Source organism: Macaca nemestrina, chromosome 4 (assembly GCF_043159975.1).
Source record: "Macaca nemestrina isolate mMacNem1 chromosome 4, mMacNem.hap1, whole genome shotgun sequence".
Lineage (NCBI taxonomy): Eukaryota > Metazoa > Chordata > Mammalia > Primates > Cercopithecidae > Macaca > Macaca nemestrina.
This window is the reverse complement of record NC_092128.1, coordinates 74,007,375-74,025,297: the sequence shown is the minus strand read 5'-3', so window position 1 is coordinate 74,025,297 and position 17,923 is coordinate 74,007,375.

The following is a 17,923-nucleotide window of genomic DNA, read 5'->3' as shown; positions in this document are numbered from 1 at the left end:
CACCACGGCATATGTATGCCTATGAAACAAACCTGCATGTTCTGCACATGTACCCCAGAACTTAAAGTATAATTTTAAAAAAAGAGAAAACATGGTGGTTTTGTTAAATACATAAAATACTGAATGAGAGAATCTAAACAAAATAGACACAATAGTCATGGAATAAGAAGAAGCGATCAGATTGGTTTCTATATGAAATAGGTCTCCTTTAGCTGCATGGAAAAGGAAACCTGATTCCAAACAACTTAAGAAAAGGAATGTATTGGTGTCCATAAAAAAAAGGTTAAAGGTTTGACACAGAACTTAGAATATCACCAGTTTTGCCACATCGCTCTAGTTTCATATTTCCTGTGTTGGCTTCATTCTCAGGCTAACTCTAGGCCTGACTTCTCCAAGGCTCAAGTCCAGAGGAAAAGAGAAAGTGTCTGTTCCAGCAGTTTCTACAAAAATCCTGGGAGCCATTGTAATGGGACCAACGTGGGTCATGTGGTCCCTGACCCAATCTCTTGGGGGATCTATTGCTCTTTTTTTTTTTTTTTTTTTTTTTTTTTTTTTTGAGACGGAGTCTCGCTCTGTCGCCCAGGCTGGAGTGCAGTGGCTGGATCTCAGCTCACTGCAAGCTCCGCCTCCCAGGTTCACGCCATTCTCCCGCCTCAGCCTCCCGAGTAGCTGGGACTACAGGCGCCCGCCCCTTCGCCCGGCTAGTTTTTTGTATTTTTTTTTTTTTAGTGGAGACGGGGTTTCACCGTGTTAGCCAGGATGGTCTCGATCTCCTGACCTCGTGATCCACCCGTCTCGGCCTCCCAAAGTTCTGGGATTACAGGCTTGAGCCACCGCGCCCCGCGGGGGGATCTATTGCTCTAAGTGGCCAGGAACTAGGATGGATTGATAGTTGAGGGTGGAGAAATAGTTCTGCAACGAAGTTTGTGCAATTTTATTTTAAAAAGGAGGCAATGGATATTGGGAAGTTAAGAACAACAAATGTCATAGATATGGTTGAGTATGGAAGACACAGAGAGAATAGACTTTGAGGTTTTTAACTCCCAATCGTAGAATCTGAAAGTGGCTTTGAGTTCTCTTTTATTATAAAATAATAAAGGTTTGTAAAAGTCTCTAATTAGTCTTCTGTCATCAATCTCACATAATATTTCTGTTCATTTATTTATAGACTAAAGAGCATTTATTTAGAATCAAATTAAAAAAAAGAAAAATATGTAGAAAGTAAAATACAAAAAGGAAAAAGGAAATGTTTCCTTAATTAATTCAAGTGCACTTTAGACTGTTTTTATTTATTACGATGACCTGGAAAACTTTAATTACATTGCTCCATTTAGCTCTAGTGAATAGGTAAATAATTGTAAAAACTCCTGTTTGCTGACAAACTAGAGGTAAACCAAACATATTGTTTATTATTCCATAAATCCCAGATACAGTGCACTGCTTCTGCTTCTGGTCAGATCTCAATTATTCTTGTTTACAGACCTATCCAGTAGCATAAATATATGTAAACTATTATTGTAGTATAGTATTCTAGCCTCAGAATTGATCTATAACACCTTTCCTTTGAGGCCATAACACAGATAAAAATAGAAAACTAAAACAACAGTATAAGCGGCCACCGGCTTCTCCCTCCCTCCCTCCCTCCCTCCCTCCTTTCCTCCTTTCCTCCTTTCCTCCTTTCTTTCTTTCTCTTTCTTTCTCTTTCTTTCTCTTTCTTTCTCTTTCTTTCTCTTTCTCTCTCTCTTTCTCTCTCTCTTTCTTTCTTTCTTTCTTTCTTTCTTTCTTTCTCTCTCTCTCTCTCTCTCTCTCTCTCTCTCTCTCTCTCTCTTTCTTTCTTTCTTTCTTTCTTTCTTTCTTTCTTTCTTTCTTTCTTTCTTTCTTTCTTTCTTCTTTTTCTTTCCTTCTTTCTTTTTGTCTCACTTTGTCATCCAGACTGGAGTACAGTGGTGAGAACATAGTTCACAGCAGCCTAAACCTCCTGAGCTCAAGCAATCCTCCTAAGTCCCCCAAGTACCTGGGACTACAGGAACGGGCCTACACACCTTGCTAATGTTTGTATTTTTTGTAAAGACATGGTTTCGCATCTTGCCCAGGCTGGTCTCAAACTCCTGAGCTTAAGCGATTCTCCCATCTCAGCCTCCCAAAGTGCTGGGACTACAGGCATGAGCCACCACACCCAGCCTCCACTAGCTTTCTTAACCAACAATACTCTCCACCTTTCCCTGTCGCTGTGCCCCCAACACGCAGACTCTTAGGACTGGATAAACACACTGAGCTGAATTGTTCTTCCCTTAAGGTCATAATTAGTCTAGAGTGTTACCTGGCTCACAGTTTCTCTATGACTTTTGCAAAAATAAATATGGGTGCCATCTGTCTTAAGGGTGCTTGCATTATAAAAGGAAATTATTGAGGACTCTAAATAAACCTCAGGAACAGTAACTGGGATTGCGGGAGGAGAGGTTCCTGGGGGAGGCGGGACACCTGAGCCCCACATTTTCTGTGGAGCAGCAAACACGATCCAGGTATTTTTCAAGGGTTTTGGCTTATAGATGTAACCTTGCTGCCTCAAAGTACATCCACTTCTGGGCGTATGTGTGACCTAAAGATACTGGAAGCCCTCCCTCTTCCAGTTCATGAGAGAGTGAATAAAGAAAGACTTGGCAGCCATCTCACAGAGGCTGCTGACACCTGCTCAGGACAAATCCCAGGGCAATGTGCTTTCTATCTTCATTGCATGTTCTGCACGAAGGACTAAACTTTGTTTATCCTCCATCCAGCTAAAGAGATTATATTTCATGGCCAGCTGGTTCCCTTTGAGGCAGAATTTGGCTCCTTAAATACAGTACTTGTCTAGATAAATGTTTAAGTTGTTTCACAAAGGACATAAGATCACCTTTTCTTGGTAGTTTTTTCACTTTTCATTAGTCTAATAGAGGTTATTCATATGCTTGCTGACAAATTTTTTTGTTTTGCTTTTCCCCCCAAGAACAGTACAGAAATATTTTAAATCTGTAGGATGAATTCCTTCTAATTTGTCATTATTCAAAGCATCCTCCCTTGGGGTTATGAATATTATCAAATTTGGTCTGCAGTTATTGGCTTTCAATTAGTATACATATTTTCAACTAATTTGGGGGGGGCAGTCTTTCTTCCTTTTGACTTTTTGTGTATTTCCTTTTGCCGCTGTGTTGTGCTTTTCATACTCACCTCTCTCAGTATAGCCTTGCGTGGTTAGAATTCAAAATTTAAGTCACAGTGAAAAATCTTAAAAAGTGTATCTGCTTCTAAAGAGCTATAAATATCTCCTAAAGCCCTGTACTGAATAGTTACGGTATCTATTGCAATGTCCAGCTGACAATCTGCATCGTTTTGCTTGTTACTTGAGTGAAAAAGATGTAAATAGTTATGAATTATCTGTTACTATTCCCAAATCAAAAATGGGAAGGAATATCAACTCTTTTCATAAATCTTCTATTACGGATTATTTTATGTTTATGCTGCTCATTTTCATGGAGCCCTCACCTGCCACCATGGGCTGGATTCTCATGAATGCAGTAGACACAGATGTGATGAAGCTTCAGACTGTTTCATTTCGGCCAGTTTGCCTGGTTTCACATTAAAGAAGGAGCTGGGAAGTGCCAGTCCCTGAAGATCAGAAAGCAGTGACCATGAACCAGACTAAATGAGACACCTCTGATTTTTCAGGCATGACTGAGACTGATGGTGCCACAGCTGTGTAGGAATAATGCATAGCAGAGGAGTTATGTGTGTCTCTGGAGTCAGGCTGTCTAGGTTCAGGACCCAGATATTCCCAATTACTTGCTGTGTACTTTTGGACAAGTTATTTAACATATCTAAGCCTCAGTTTCCTCATTGTAAAATGGAAATAGTAATAGTATCTAACTCACAGGGTTGATGTGAGGATTAAATGAGCTCATGCTACTGGAATACATGGAACAAGGTCTGGCACCAAATAAACACTCAGTGAATGTTAGCTGCTAGGTCCTGTCTGCCTTGTAACTACTCCTTGACTCTGAACTATTAGAGCTCTTGGAATCTGAAATGCTCATTTTGGTACTTGATCATGCATTAATTCCTTCATCTCCCTTATTGAGGTGATTTTAATCCCCCACAGATTGCTGAAGATGGCTTAAACAGTGTGTAAGAGAGTAGACTGCCTATTTTAGTGCTGTTCACAATAAAATTGACCTCTGATAAATATTTACTCAAAGCTCTAGGTCACTACTAAAAAAGCTCAAGGAATATTGTGTTCTATTAATGGCGGATAAGTGTACAGCTTATAGAAGCCTTACTTTGTGCCTCATTGCTAGCATATTGGGTTTATTTATGCAAATCTATACCCTAAAAATTGCACTAATAACAAGAGGATATCATGGGAGGGTAATTACGATGGAAGGGTCTAGAAACTTGCATTATGTGAGAAATAGTTTAAAGAACTGAATGATGCAGCAGATGAGAATTTCTCTTTCTTTGATGTTGTTGGAGAGGTTTGCAGGTTTTAGATTTCTATTTATAGTCAGGCTTTAATACGTATTCCCGAGGTTGCTTTAGGGGTAATTGCCAACAAAAGTCACCACACTTTAGTATCCTTACTCTTGCAGCTACTATGACTTTTTTTCTAAGTCAATTTTGTCATCCTTGCAATTTTCTTTGCATAAAATTAGTTCTCCCTAAAGACTCCTTAGTTTTTACTTAACTGAGCTTCTTGAGGGAGTTCCTACCAGTTTGCCAGGGGGGCATAAGCACTGCTGAATCCCGAATCAAACTCACTTTATGCCCTGTCCCCCAGACTCAGTAGACTCTAGAGCAATGGAATAGAAACAAATGAAACTAACATACTGCAAATAACCAAGAGGCCAGGTATCATAATCACCGGGAGAAAACTGGGTTGGACAGAGCAGATTCAACGCTCTTAACTGTCTGAGAGCATGCTCTTGGTTTGAAGACAAACTCTGTAACTTCACCGCCAACTGTACCCTCTGTTTTAGATTGCCCTGCACTCTGGGGATTCTCTCTCTCAATTGATTTTTGCCATTTGGTTTTAATTACCACTGTAAGAAAGTATATAGTTTATCTGCAAAATAAAAAAAATCACCACGTTTATATTATATTTGAAATGGGGGACTAAGTACATAAATATGTAGATCAAAACATCAGTGAAATGCACTAAATTGCTTTCTTTCATGATCTGATGTTTGGGATTATTGGATTTTGCACTTAAAAAAACCAATTACTTTAGCTTTATGTTTGTTTTTGTTTCCAAAATAGGAGATAATACAACTTCAGACAGCTATTTGCAGGTCTTTCCCATGTGGATGCACCTACTCTTTAAAGCTTTCTACTACCTGAATGCCTCTAACTATAATGTTGGTTTAGTTATGTGTTTTGGATGCTTTGCTAACCATTAAAGTTTGCTGTTTATACATCACAGTTACATCCTCCATAACCTTTTTTTTTTTTTTTTTTGCAATAGTTAAAATTCACTTAATTGTAGGAAATTTGATGTAAATTTCAGTCCTTTCTAGAAATATTTAAAACACTAGATGTTTTAGAAGCCCATGAGGAATAGTATTTTAACACATAACTTTTATTTTCACCAAGCCCACTTAAACCAGGGTAATTTTGTTCCTTGGTGTGTAATGTTCTTACTTGTGATTAGTCCTGCAGGTTTCTCTTTTTCTTTTTCTAATTGCAACAACTAAAGGGCAACAACAGCTGCTGGAGTTACAGTTGTCAGACATTTTAGGTAGTTTTCCCCTTTGCAAAAAACAGTTCTGTCGAAAATACCAAACAGTGTATATGTTGAGATTGCCACCCGCTGGTGAAAATAGAGAATTTCCATTTTAATGAGTAATTTTGAAAAACGTTTGTTTTTTGTTTTCAGAATATGAGTTTGTATTAGGTTCTTTAATAAATATGTTTCAAATCCCATTAGAAGGATTAAAAATTTCATTATTACAAATCAAGTTAATGCTGTACTGGAAGCATAAAACAATCATTATGAAACCATTTAAAGACCTTTATTTACATCTCTTGTAGCCTCCACAAAGAAGGAAAATTGAAAAAAGTTGTAAAACTAAATATGTCAAAGTGTTATCAGTGGTTATTGTTGATTAAAAGAGATCAAAATAATTTTTTTGCTTCCTTACACTTTTACTTACGTTTTTCCTACAGAAAGCTTGTATTGCTTTAAAAGAAAATATAAACCTAAAGAGGAAAAATAGGTATATGTATGTATATAAATTGAAATGTATCTTTGGTGCTTTATGGAGTGCTAAAAAAGAAAAAGTATCACCCTAAATCAATGCCACATTTAACTAAACAGATACAAAGGAACAAAAGCTTAGAGATTGAACTGCAGCTTTCATCACTTCACTAGCACAAATTTTAAATTCAAATGCATACATAAGAATTTATTATGTGATAAAGATGTAATTTCAAATCCATGTGCAAAGGTGCTTGGTCACCTTACATTATATAACAAATAAATCCCAGATGTTAAAAATTCGAATTCAAAATTAAGTAAACTTTAAAACAGATAAGTGAGGTTGGGCACGGTGGCTCACACCTGTAATTCTAGCACTTTGGGAGGCCAAGGTGGGCAGATTGCCTGAGCTCAAGAGTTTGAGACCAGCCTGGGCAACATGGTGAAGCCCTGTCTCTACTAAAATACAAAAGAAATTAGCCGGGTGTGGTGGTGTGCACTTGTAGTCCCAGCTACTCGGGAGGCTGAGGCCCGAGAATTGCTTGAACCCGAGAGGTGGAGGTTGCAGTGAGCAGAAATCGCACCACTGCACTCCAGTCTGGGCGACAGAGCAAGACTCCATCTCTACAAAAACAAAACAAAACAAAACAAAACAAACAAACAAACAAACACAAAAACAAAAAAACAAAAAATAATCATGTAAGTGAATATTTAGCTTAAGCAAAAAGGCAAAGAAAAAAATTATGAAGAAAAAATATAAAGCAAAACATATGTATATGAAAATTGCCATAAAAGGAAATGATAAAATGGAAAAATTATTTATAGCATACAGAACAGAAAAAACAAATAAGACATCATTTAAAAGGGTCTATGAGCATTTGAAAAACACATTTAATTTCAATACTAATCAAAAGATTGTATGTTTTTTAAAAATGAAAAGTTTTGCTATAAAATTGGCCAAGATTTAAACTATTTTATTATATCTAATGTTATCAAAAGTACTTCATGTTATAAAACTATTCTGCTGCTTAAAATTATTTCTTAAGAAGATATATAATAACATGGAAAAATGCTCATATAAAATTTAAATTAAAAATAGAATTTAATAATAAAATGTTTTTTTCTATATCTGTCCAGAAGGATATATTCCAAAGTTTAAATAGTGATTATCTGTATTACTCGAGTTGTTGGTGATAATTGGTTTCATTCATTTCTGTATTTTTTAAAAGTTTGTAAAAAAAATTGCAAATATATAAACTGCTTATTAAATTTTCTTTAAAATCAGGGTATAAAATAATGCATATAGTTTGATTAATATTTTAGTAAAAATAAAAGCATATGTGCATGTATACTTATATATATGTTTTAAAATTCATATAAGTAGATTAAAAGATATTTTAGAATTTTAATAGTGATTATATGCATGTTTGATTATATGGTTATGTTTTTATGGTTTAAGTAGTGGTTATAGGTTATAGGTGGCTATAGATGACTATTTTCTACATCATTCATTTTGTGATTATTTTACTACAGATAAACAAAAATGTATGTGATATATGTATACATTAAAAATTATCTTTAGAAAGATATTTAGTAATATGAAAAAACATTTATGAAAACTTTAGTTAAAAACAGAAAAAAACACAACCTAATATATGCAGCTTGCTCACAATTTGATAGAAATGGAAGCACATTTCTATTTTATTCATATGTGTATATGAATAGATTTTAAAAACTTGGAAGGGCATGTTCTAAAGTTTTAATTGTGATTATAGTACTGTGAATATAGTGGATAGTTTTCTTCTTCATTCATTTCTAACTTTTTAACTAGAAATCATGAAGCATACACATATATTTATCTCATATATATCAAATTGTATACATTAAATATGTGCAGTTTATGTCAATTATATCTCAATAAAGCTGATAAAAATGTATAAATGTTGTCCAATAAAACAAGTTTACCTATTCTTTATAAAAAGAAACATGAATAATTTTAAAACACAAAGTGTTCACTTTTTACTAGCTCAGTACCCATTTGTATGGTTGGTTCAAAAATAATTGCAGTTTTTGCCATTAATTACTTTTAATGCAATACCCAATACATTTAAAAATATTTCTTCACTAGCATTTCCACAGTAATGAAATAGCATTTTAAACAGGTTTTAGAAGTTTGGATCTGCATATTCTTTGGAAGGTTGGTAGGGAGGGGTGAGTGGGGTAGAATATTCCTACTTATCAAGATATGTTAGTCCCTAAAAAGAAATGAATATCATGCCCAAGAAGCTGACTACTTTGTGGAAACATTCAGCTATTTATTTTTTCATCACAAGATGGTGATTTCTTATGATTAACAGATTTAAGTAAGCAAGTAACCAAGAAAGCATGATGTGAATTTTCAAAAGAAACCACTAATTTAGATCCTAGTGTCTCTCATTAACATATCCTGTGCTGAAGTAGTAAATTTATTGATTATGTGAACTGTTAAATAGTCCATCTGCAATGCAAATGTAACTTTAAAATTAAAAATCTGACATCAATTCATTTTTCTCAAGTGACTTCAGAACTAAATTAAATAAAACACTTGATATGAGGCAGTCAGCCTTTTCTGATAAAGCTTTCAAATATCTGGCATGTTAAAAGTGTGCTGCTAGGCATGTGAAAGATGACACCAGGCAAAGAAAGACAGTCTCAATCATTTTTTAATAAAGGAAAATATACAGCTCTCCTGTGCAGCTGCATACTGCTTGACTGGTGGGCAATACTAATATGTATTCAGAGATATGATGATGTATCTGCTTGTTTTGCTGAGCTGTATGGAGACCTCTTGCACAGATGCTCCCATGTGACAGCTGTCTATATAGTTTGGGTTGCCTTCCTTGCAAGGCTCACAGTCTAAAACTCAAGCACCTAATTTTTAAATACTAACGCAAAGCACAGACCTAAGAATGAATAGAAATACTCATCTCTGAGGCATGTCATGAGTTGATTATAATAAAAATTGCTTAATTATTTATTAGTGGTTGCTTTATAAATTACTCTCTGGTTTTGCTGGAGGGCATAAACTGTGAGATGGGAGAAAAGAGTTAGAGAGCTGAAATAGTCAGGGGACACTGTGGTTAAGGGTTTCCTATACTACACAAACGCCTTTGGACTTTATCCTGCAAGTGCTGTGGAAACAGAAATCTTTTAACAGGGAGTTGAAAGGTCAGATTTGTGTTTTCTCTGTGTAATGGAAGATGGATTTGAGGGGAACGAGAAAAGAGGCAGGTAGTAACTTATTAAGGTGAAAGACTGAAGTGAAAAGTTGCAGTACAGCTGAAAAAGAAGGGAGGAAGCCCCAAAAACAAAGGCTAAAGAAGTAAAGTTATAGAAAAACATTTAGGAGGATATGGCAGTTGATTGAATGTGAGAACCAGAGGTAAAGGAGAGGAAAGAATTGTATTTTCTGTTTTGTATAACTGGGTAAATAGTAGTAACCCCCTTAACTGATACTGAAATCACAGGTGCTAATGCAGATTAGAAGGGGAAACATTAAGTGGCTGATTGACCTACTTTTCCTGATGGATACATGCAGTCATTCAGAAATTTTGTAAGAGCAATTGTATAGACAAACATACAATAAACAATGACAGTAAAATTATAAACACAATGCTGCAAATAAATCACAAAAGCCCAGGAAAACATGAGAGTCTTTTTATGAAGCTGATATTAGGGACATGGACAAAGATGGAACAGTTAGGTTATATTAATTGTATTTGTTATGTTGCAATGGGAATGATTTTACTTGCTATAATAATGAGCTCTGTTATAATGGGTATTCTCCTTGCGTCTCACCTATTCATTCACTAGAATGAGGTTTTATTCTTTTCCTTTCACAAAGTAAATATACAATAAGATCAAATAAATTTTGATGATTGCCAACAGATGGTGAGGGGCTCAACTTGAGGACCATCTGATCTTTGGCTTTTCAGTTCTTTCCGGCTGTTCTTTCTACTTAATTACCTTCCCCTCACTTCCTAATCCTTTCCATGTAATTCTACACCAAGACTGGGTCTAGCACTATTAATTTTCCACAGCCTACACTATTTTCTGATAAGATATTCTTTCTTAGCTGGTTGCTAATGGACCTAAACAGTCTGGTTTTAGCAGAACCTTTCAATCCTATTTGAATCATGTCTTTGCTCAATTTATTAATTCAGTTTAATGCAGAGAATTTAAAACTTACTCTTACAATTTAATCTCATTTCACATCTGACACAATGAATCAACCACCAGTGATTTTACATAATCAAAGAACCATTTCAACTAACCTATCTTTTAAATCCTTCTATATGAGACATATTTTTTTCAATCATTAAAACAGGCTTACTAGAGCGATATATGTGTTTCAGTAACAAATTTCCCTCATTACCTGAATGCATCTATGCATCTTTTGAGAATGAAGCAGAGAAAGTATTGCTGTAATAGATATTTTAACAATATATCAGGGAAGCACAGAAAGATTAGGAATGTACGAACACTCAGAAAGGACTGCCTAGGGCAATTTTCTATAGATTTTTGTATGTATATTTATATAATTCATATCTAGACAGAACCTTTTTTTCTTGACAAGTGTATTTTAACATTCAGTTCAATATAAGGAGGCTGTCTCCGTGTTCTGTTCAATAGTCCCTAATAACAACTGCTTTACCAAGGGAGACGAATAAAATTTTGTTGATTGAAGCATCCTGCGTCATAATGTGTTCTCATGTTTCTGTAATGTTTAGCGGTAATTTAACCAAATGCTTGTTCTTTTGAATGAGAAATTGTACATCAAAACTATATATTGTTCTACATGTAGCCTGCATTTGTAACACAATAAAGCTTAGTTTTAAATATACCATCTATGTTTTGTGAATGCTAGTTAAAAATAATCCTACTTTCTTCTGATAATGAAAGTAATATATGCTCTTTTTTTTGAAAAATGCAGAGAGATTAAAGAAAAAACCAGGGTAATATGCATCACCTCACTAGAGAAAATGGCTATTAATATTTTTACTTACATCCTTTCTGCATTTTTATGCATATCTATAAAAAATAAAAATTTTAAAGCAAACTTGAACTTATATTGTATGTAATGATTTACGTGGATAATCACTACACACATTAACTTAGATGAATTTTACTCTCTGTGTATGTGAGAGAAACAGTAACTTAATTAAATTTTTAAAATTCCTCTTCATTTAGCTCATGAATATAGCATGAATATAAGCATGAGATAGGGGATAGGAATTTGCTTTTTTCTTAGTCAATTTCAGTTTCTGTGTGTCTCACATGGTGTGTGAAACTTGCTACAGTGACTATGATTCTGATGGTAAAAATACATATTTTTCTTATAACATGGGCTATACTCAAGCCAACAATTTTGATGCACAATCACAAAAACAGCCCTTACTATTCTAATACTAAAAGGAAAACTGTGTGGAAGTTATGGTATTTGATCTCCAACCTAGAGATTTTCAAGGGTAATGTTGATTATGCAAAACTTTTTCTCCATTATGTGCTAGTTTTAAAACCTAACTTCCTGCATGGGATGCAACTCCCCTGTAATCTACTTCTTTATTTTAGCAATAGTTATTAATTTTTTTCTATAAGTATATTTTGAGAACATTTAAAATACGGGATTGCAATCCATCAAATGGATGCACCATATCTACTTAAACCAATCCACTATCATTAGACATTTGGTTAATTTCCAATGTTTTGTTATAAATAAAGCCATGACAACTGTTGTGCCTGAGATATGATATGAGGGTCAGTCATTATATTTGCACATGGACTTAATGCTGTTGTAGTGTCTTTCTTTCAGGCACTTTTACCACTCCCATGCTAAGATACAGGAAGAAGGGGGATGTGACTTCCCAATAACTAGCTAGGGGTTACCTTCATTGGAAGAGAAGGCAATAAAACATGATTTTAGAAATATAATCTTTTCGTGTTTTTTGCAGACTCCTTTCCATGACTCCTGTTTAGAGGGTTGGATTTGCACATAGTCACGTGAACCAGTTCAAAGAGTGTTTTTGCATGGCTTTTTGAGAACTGCAGTGTTCTAGTTCCTTCTGTCAGCTTTGCGCTGCAAATAGCCATGGTATTTCCCAAAGTTAGAAGACTTCTGTGATTCACGTGCTTGTTCTTCAGACCCACACAGCTCTCCCTCCAAGTTTAGGTTGCCCGGACAGCTGCACTGGGGGAAAGCTATGTGCTGTTTTGATTTGTGCAGTGGAGAGAAAACTTGAGTCTCACACTTTACGAGAACCCTTCATACGGACTCTACTGGGTCAAAGTCTTTAGAAAAATCTAATATTAATTTATTAGCATTCATTCCTTGTCCAAGATATAAACATTTTAAAGGCTTTTGATACATACTGATAAATTTCTCTCCAGAAATTTTGTACAAATTTATACCACATCAACTGTAGATGAGAGTGATCTTTTGTCTAAACACTTATCAACCTATTATTTTTAAAAGAAACATAGCCAGAGATGAAGTGAGCTTTTTAACTTCGTGTTTCTTTAATTTCTAAAGGAATTGAACATCCTTTGTGCATTTTAATGACCTTTTGTTTTTTGTTATTCATGTTCTTTGTCACCCCCACCCCCTCTTTTTTTCTGTACAAGCATTAAAAAAATTGATATCTAAGAACTCTTTATATTTTAAGTCTTTATCTAAAAGCAAAATGCTCAAATTGTATTAAGAAACATATATATATATATAGATAGATAGATATTTTTTCTTTTCTTTTTTTGAGATGGAGTCTCACTCTGTCACCCTGGCTGAGATGCAGTGGCATGATCACTGCAGCCTCTACCTCCTGAGCTCAAGCAATCCTCCTACCTCATCCTCTGTAGTAGCTGTGCTACATATGTACCACCATAACTGGCTAATTTTTTAATTTGTGTAGAGACAGGGTCTCACTATGTTGCCCAGGCTGGTCTCAAGCTCCTGGGCTTAAGTGATCCTTCCGCTTCGGCCTCCCAAAGTGCTGGGATTATAGGTATGAGCTACCAGGCCTGACCAACATATATATTTTCAAGGAGAAAGTAGTGCTAGGAAGAGTGTGAGATGGGTAGATAGGAAGCAGGCATTCAAATACAAAGTATTTGAATTAAGTTTCTGTTTTATCCAGAACATTAAAACTTTTGTGATGCAGTTTGTAATAGAGATGTTATTTATGGTCTTTCATACCCTTGCCCTCTTTAAAAATTGCCCACACAGAGCTTCTGATGTCTAGGTGGCTATGTTTTATATCACACGACTCTCATTATGGGATACCTACCCAAACGTCAGCACTTACTAGGCTGTCTAGAGATTTATGAACAATATCAGAATCTCTCTCTTAGAAATCAGAATGACAAATAATAATAATAATAATAATGAAAGCCAATTAATAGCAGATATGAAAAAAACATGCAGAATGTGAATGAACCAGATTAGTGGTGAAGCTGTAGAAGAAAGAGTTGAAAAAGTCACAAACTCCTGCTCCTGAGATCTCTGAAGCCGCCTTAAATAGAGAGCCAGGCCTGTCATGGTGGTGTGAGCCTATAGTCCCAGCCACTTGGGAGGCTGAGGCAGGAGGATTGTTTGAGCCCAGGAACTCGAGGCCACAGTGTGCTATGATGGCACCGTGAACAATCACTGTATTCCAGCCTGGGCAACATAGCAACACCCTGTCTCTAAAAAAATAAATAAATAGAGAGGCAGCCATGTTGCAGCTCCAATTTCAGTAGGCTGTTACCTTTCTTGCTCTTATTTCTCTATGTATGTCCCTGCCACTTGAGCTTCCTTGAGTGGATCTCTGTTAGTTTTGCTTAAATAAACCTGAAGATACAAGATGCTCATAAGGTAAAGTACCTGTGATACAGATTTTGGACTATCTTAGTTACTACAACTCTATACATATTCCAGCAGTCATTTTTATAGTTTCCTTTTTTGTTTAACAATTGTTCAACATAATGAGATAGCCAGGTGGGAGGGGGTCCCTGGAAAAACTCCAACCAGCCTGCACACTAGGAGGAATGTGCATAGGGGTGGAGACACAGAAGTTCGTGCTGTTTGCATGGGGGAGTAGCCTGGCCCCTCCTCTTCCTATGTGGAAACTGGAATTCAAATGGCCAGGTGAGAAGCACTCTAACAGGGACTCTGGCCTAGGGAAGAGTCCCTGTTTCCCCTTTTCTTCTTTTTTCACCCAGTAAAACCCTGTCTTACTAACCATTCAAACTGTTTGCAAGCCTGAATTTTTGTGGCCATGGAACAAAGAACCCTGTCATTAGCTAAACTAAAGAAAAATCCTGCAACAATAAAATCACTAAGTCTAGAGTCTGTATTATTGGACTAGGTGATAGAGATACAGAGATGAATCAGACAATCTGCCATCTAGAAGCATGTAGTTCAATTACACTTTTCTATATAGCGTGGTCATTCATTACTGCAGATTGTCAGATCAATGGTGACCAACTAGTTGCTAGGCAACTTGAAAGACAAGAATACAGAACGGATGCAGCTTGATTCTGTTATAAATTCTTCTTTGAAATGTTTGTCAAGAACTCTGAAGGATCTGGAATTTTCTCTACTTTAAAGCTAAGATGTTAGCCGGCCGCAGTTTGATAGATGCTGACAGAAGGCATGCAGCTTCTGGGTCACAGAGACAAAAGACTTTGTTCCAGCAAGGCAAAGAACTAAAAGCTTTATATTTACTTCAGGCCCCCTTTCCCCAAGTCCCTTGGGGAAAATGCTGAGCAATCCAAATGGATGTGTTGCAATTGAGAAACACCAGCATATGGAACCCAAAACTACAATGGGCTGGGAGCAAACCTGCCTGACATTTGCCCTGCAGGGAGCTATTATCTTGATTATAGTGGACAGTAACCTCTCTTCTGAAGGAGACATTAATTCTCTCTTCCAAGGTTGCACACTATCATTATACAAACATCCTTGAACAGATATTTCAGAACGAAGGTCATCAGTGTCTCTGCTTGCAAAACATGCAGAAATGCCAAACATCCATGAACTGTGTTCCAACAATGTTCTTTCTCTGGGTACTTTATAGACCATTCAAAATTGTGACTCTTATTTCTCCTTTAAGTTGGTGCTGTATTCCTCCATTTTTGCCATATCCTGTTTACTAGGTATATTAGTTAAAACTGTTTTTTTTAAATATATATAACAGAAATTAACTTTCCCTAACTTAAGCAAAAAGGAAAGTTAGTAGAAGGATACTGGATTATTTCATAATTGAAAGAACAACCAGAAATCTAGTACTGTTTTGTGACCTCATCTGCAAAAGTTCACAGTCATCTGTAGAGTGCTGTCATTATCACGCCTCCATTATTCTCTGCCATTCTCCACTGCAACTTTTAAATTTTCAAAAGAGAGGAGTTGAGTGGCTCAGCTTGGCTAAGGCTCTTCCTTTAGCTTTTCAGTTAATTCCCAGAGGGGAAGGGCCATAAAAGCACCTAGTAAATCTTGGCTGTTCCTATAGAAAGAGAGATGATTTCTTTGGAACTTTGGCATCCTTCCCGATTGCTTTCTATTATATCTGGATTCATTTTGATTGATATTCCATTGCTCATAAGAGAAATGCTGTTATTGTTTGGAGCATTATTTCATTTCGCTTTTTAAATCAATTCAGTACAGTTTTGCTTTGTGTGTCATTTTCTTGGCCATCTTTTACCATTTTCCCATTTTTTTGAGCCGTTTTTTGAAGTGATCTGAACTAATTTAGTAATTCAAGAGTTTTTGGTAAATATAAGTAGTCTGTGGTGATTGAAGATAGATAGGATTATATGTCTTTCCCCATTAATCTTGCTACCAAGTGGTATGTCACAAATAGAGCAAGATTTAGCCTAAGTTTCATTATGTCAAATATTTATTAATTCTCCATATATCTTCAAGACCATATTTCAACTATGAAAAATTATTATTGACATCTTTTATGCTAATTAACATACCCTCTGGTGTAGGTTTTAATGATGGTATTTGAAATGCCAGAGTAGCCATTTCTAAAGCTATGGATTTTCCTAATTAGGATATGTCCAAGATTACTCAATCAGTCCTGAAGTGTGGATTAATGTTACTTTACAGCCCTCATGCACATATATGCATAAAACCTCCTATGGAAGTATTTTTAAAGTAAATTACCTGACAGACAATATAATAGGTCAGATTTTAGGCATTTAGTCATGCACTCATGCTAATTTCCACACTTCTTTGTAATTAACATTCTTCCTGACTGGATTAATTGGGTTAGCAATAAGTAATCACATTTGTAATATTGCAACTGTTCCCAAATTAATTGCTCACATGTTCAATGAGCCATTACATGTTCTTTTTAAAACAGCCTAAAGAGCTCACTATTTGAGAGCTGTAGTCCTAAACATTTTGCAGAGAGGGATATAGAATCACTTAAAAATATGATGATGTTAATATACCAGTGGTTCTCAAACTCTGAGAGTATATGAGAACCACCTTGGTGTACTAATTAAATATAGAAATATCTTGGGTCCACCCCTAGCAATTCTGGTTTGGTAAATATTGTGTGGGGTCTGGAAAAACTTAGAGAAGTACAATATACTCTGTCTTCCTAGAAAAAGGCACATAGGCACAGACTTCCCACTTTGCCAGGACTTTAAGGGAGGGTTTCAGAACCTTGTGGCTTTAGTTTCATACAGTTTTTCTCAAGACTTCCTGCATATTACAATCAACAAGGGAGTTTTAAATAATATTTCAGACCAATTAGATAAAAACATGAGTGGTACAGGATGTCTAAACAGTCTGCATGATTTTCTTCCCAACCCAGGAGGCAGACTAGAGATTTTTCCTCAATGTATCAATCTATTTTACTGAATTAGACTTACTTGGCAGATACCTCACAAAAGTGATAACAAAAAGACCAATAACCCTATACATCTTACAAAATACACAGTTTAATTTGTGTATTGGTGAGAAGGTACATCATTTTTGTCATTGATTTGTCTTTCTCTCTTCAAAGGTTCAAAGGATTCTGTGGACTTTGTTCTGTTTTTGATACATAGCCCTCCCAAGTTTGAGAGAAGGAAAGCAAAGCTCTTTTTATAATTTACAGTGTCAAGGTGACCATTTATTGTGATATTTTAGTGGAAGAAAGTCTAAGAAAACATGTGGAGGTTAAAACTGATCATAAATTCACTATATTTTTAAAAGCATGCCCAGTTATAAATAAAAGTACCTATTTGTTGAGAATAACTCAGAGAAATGGTTAAATGGGCAATTTTCCAGATGTTATCTGAGGAAGGTTTTTTTTTTTTTTAAATTATTTTGATTAGGAACAAACCTTATCATGGTGAACAAAGTAGCAGTTAGAAACTCTAGTTATATTGATAAAGTTTTAGAAATGATTTCAAACTTCTGTATTATAAGGGAAAGTAGATCTATAATCAGTGTTAGAAAAACCATTTTGAAAATATCTATAATCAAAGCTTCTTCCATGTTTCTTTGAAGTGGATCCACTTATAATATGACTCACATAAACATTCAAAGCACTGGCAATAATAGGTGATTTAAAATGTTTAAAGCCCTTTAGTAAATTCATGTAGGGCAAGAAATTTCTCTGAGGACATTAATAATTATGATTATTTCTTACGCTGGTAAACTCTTGAGTTAGAATTTTTACAGCCAGC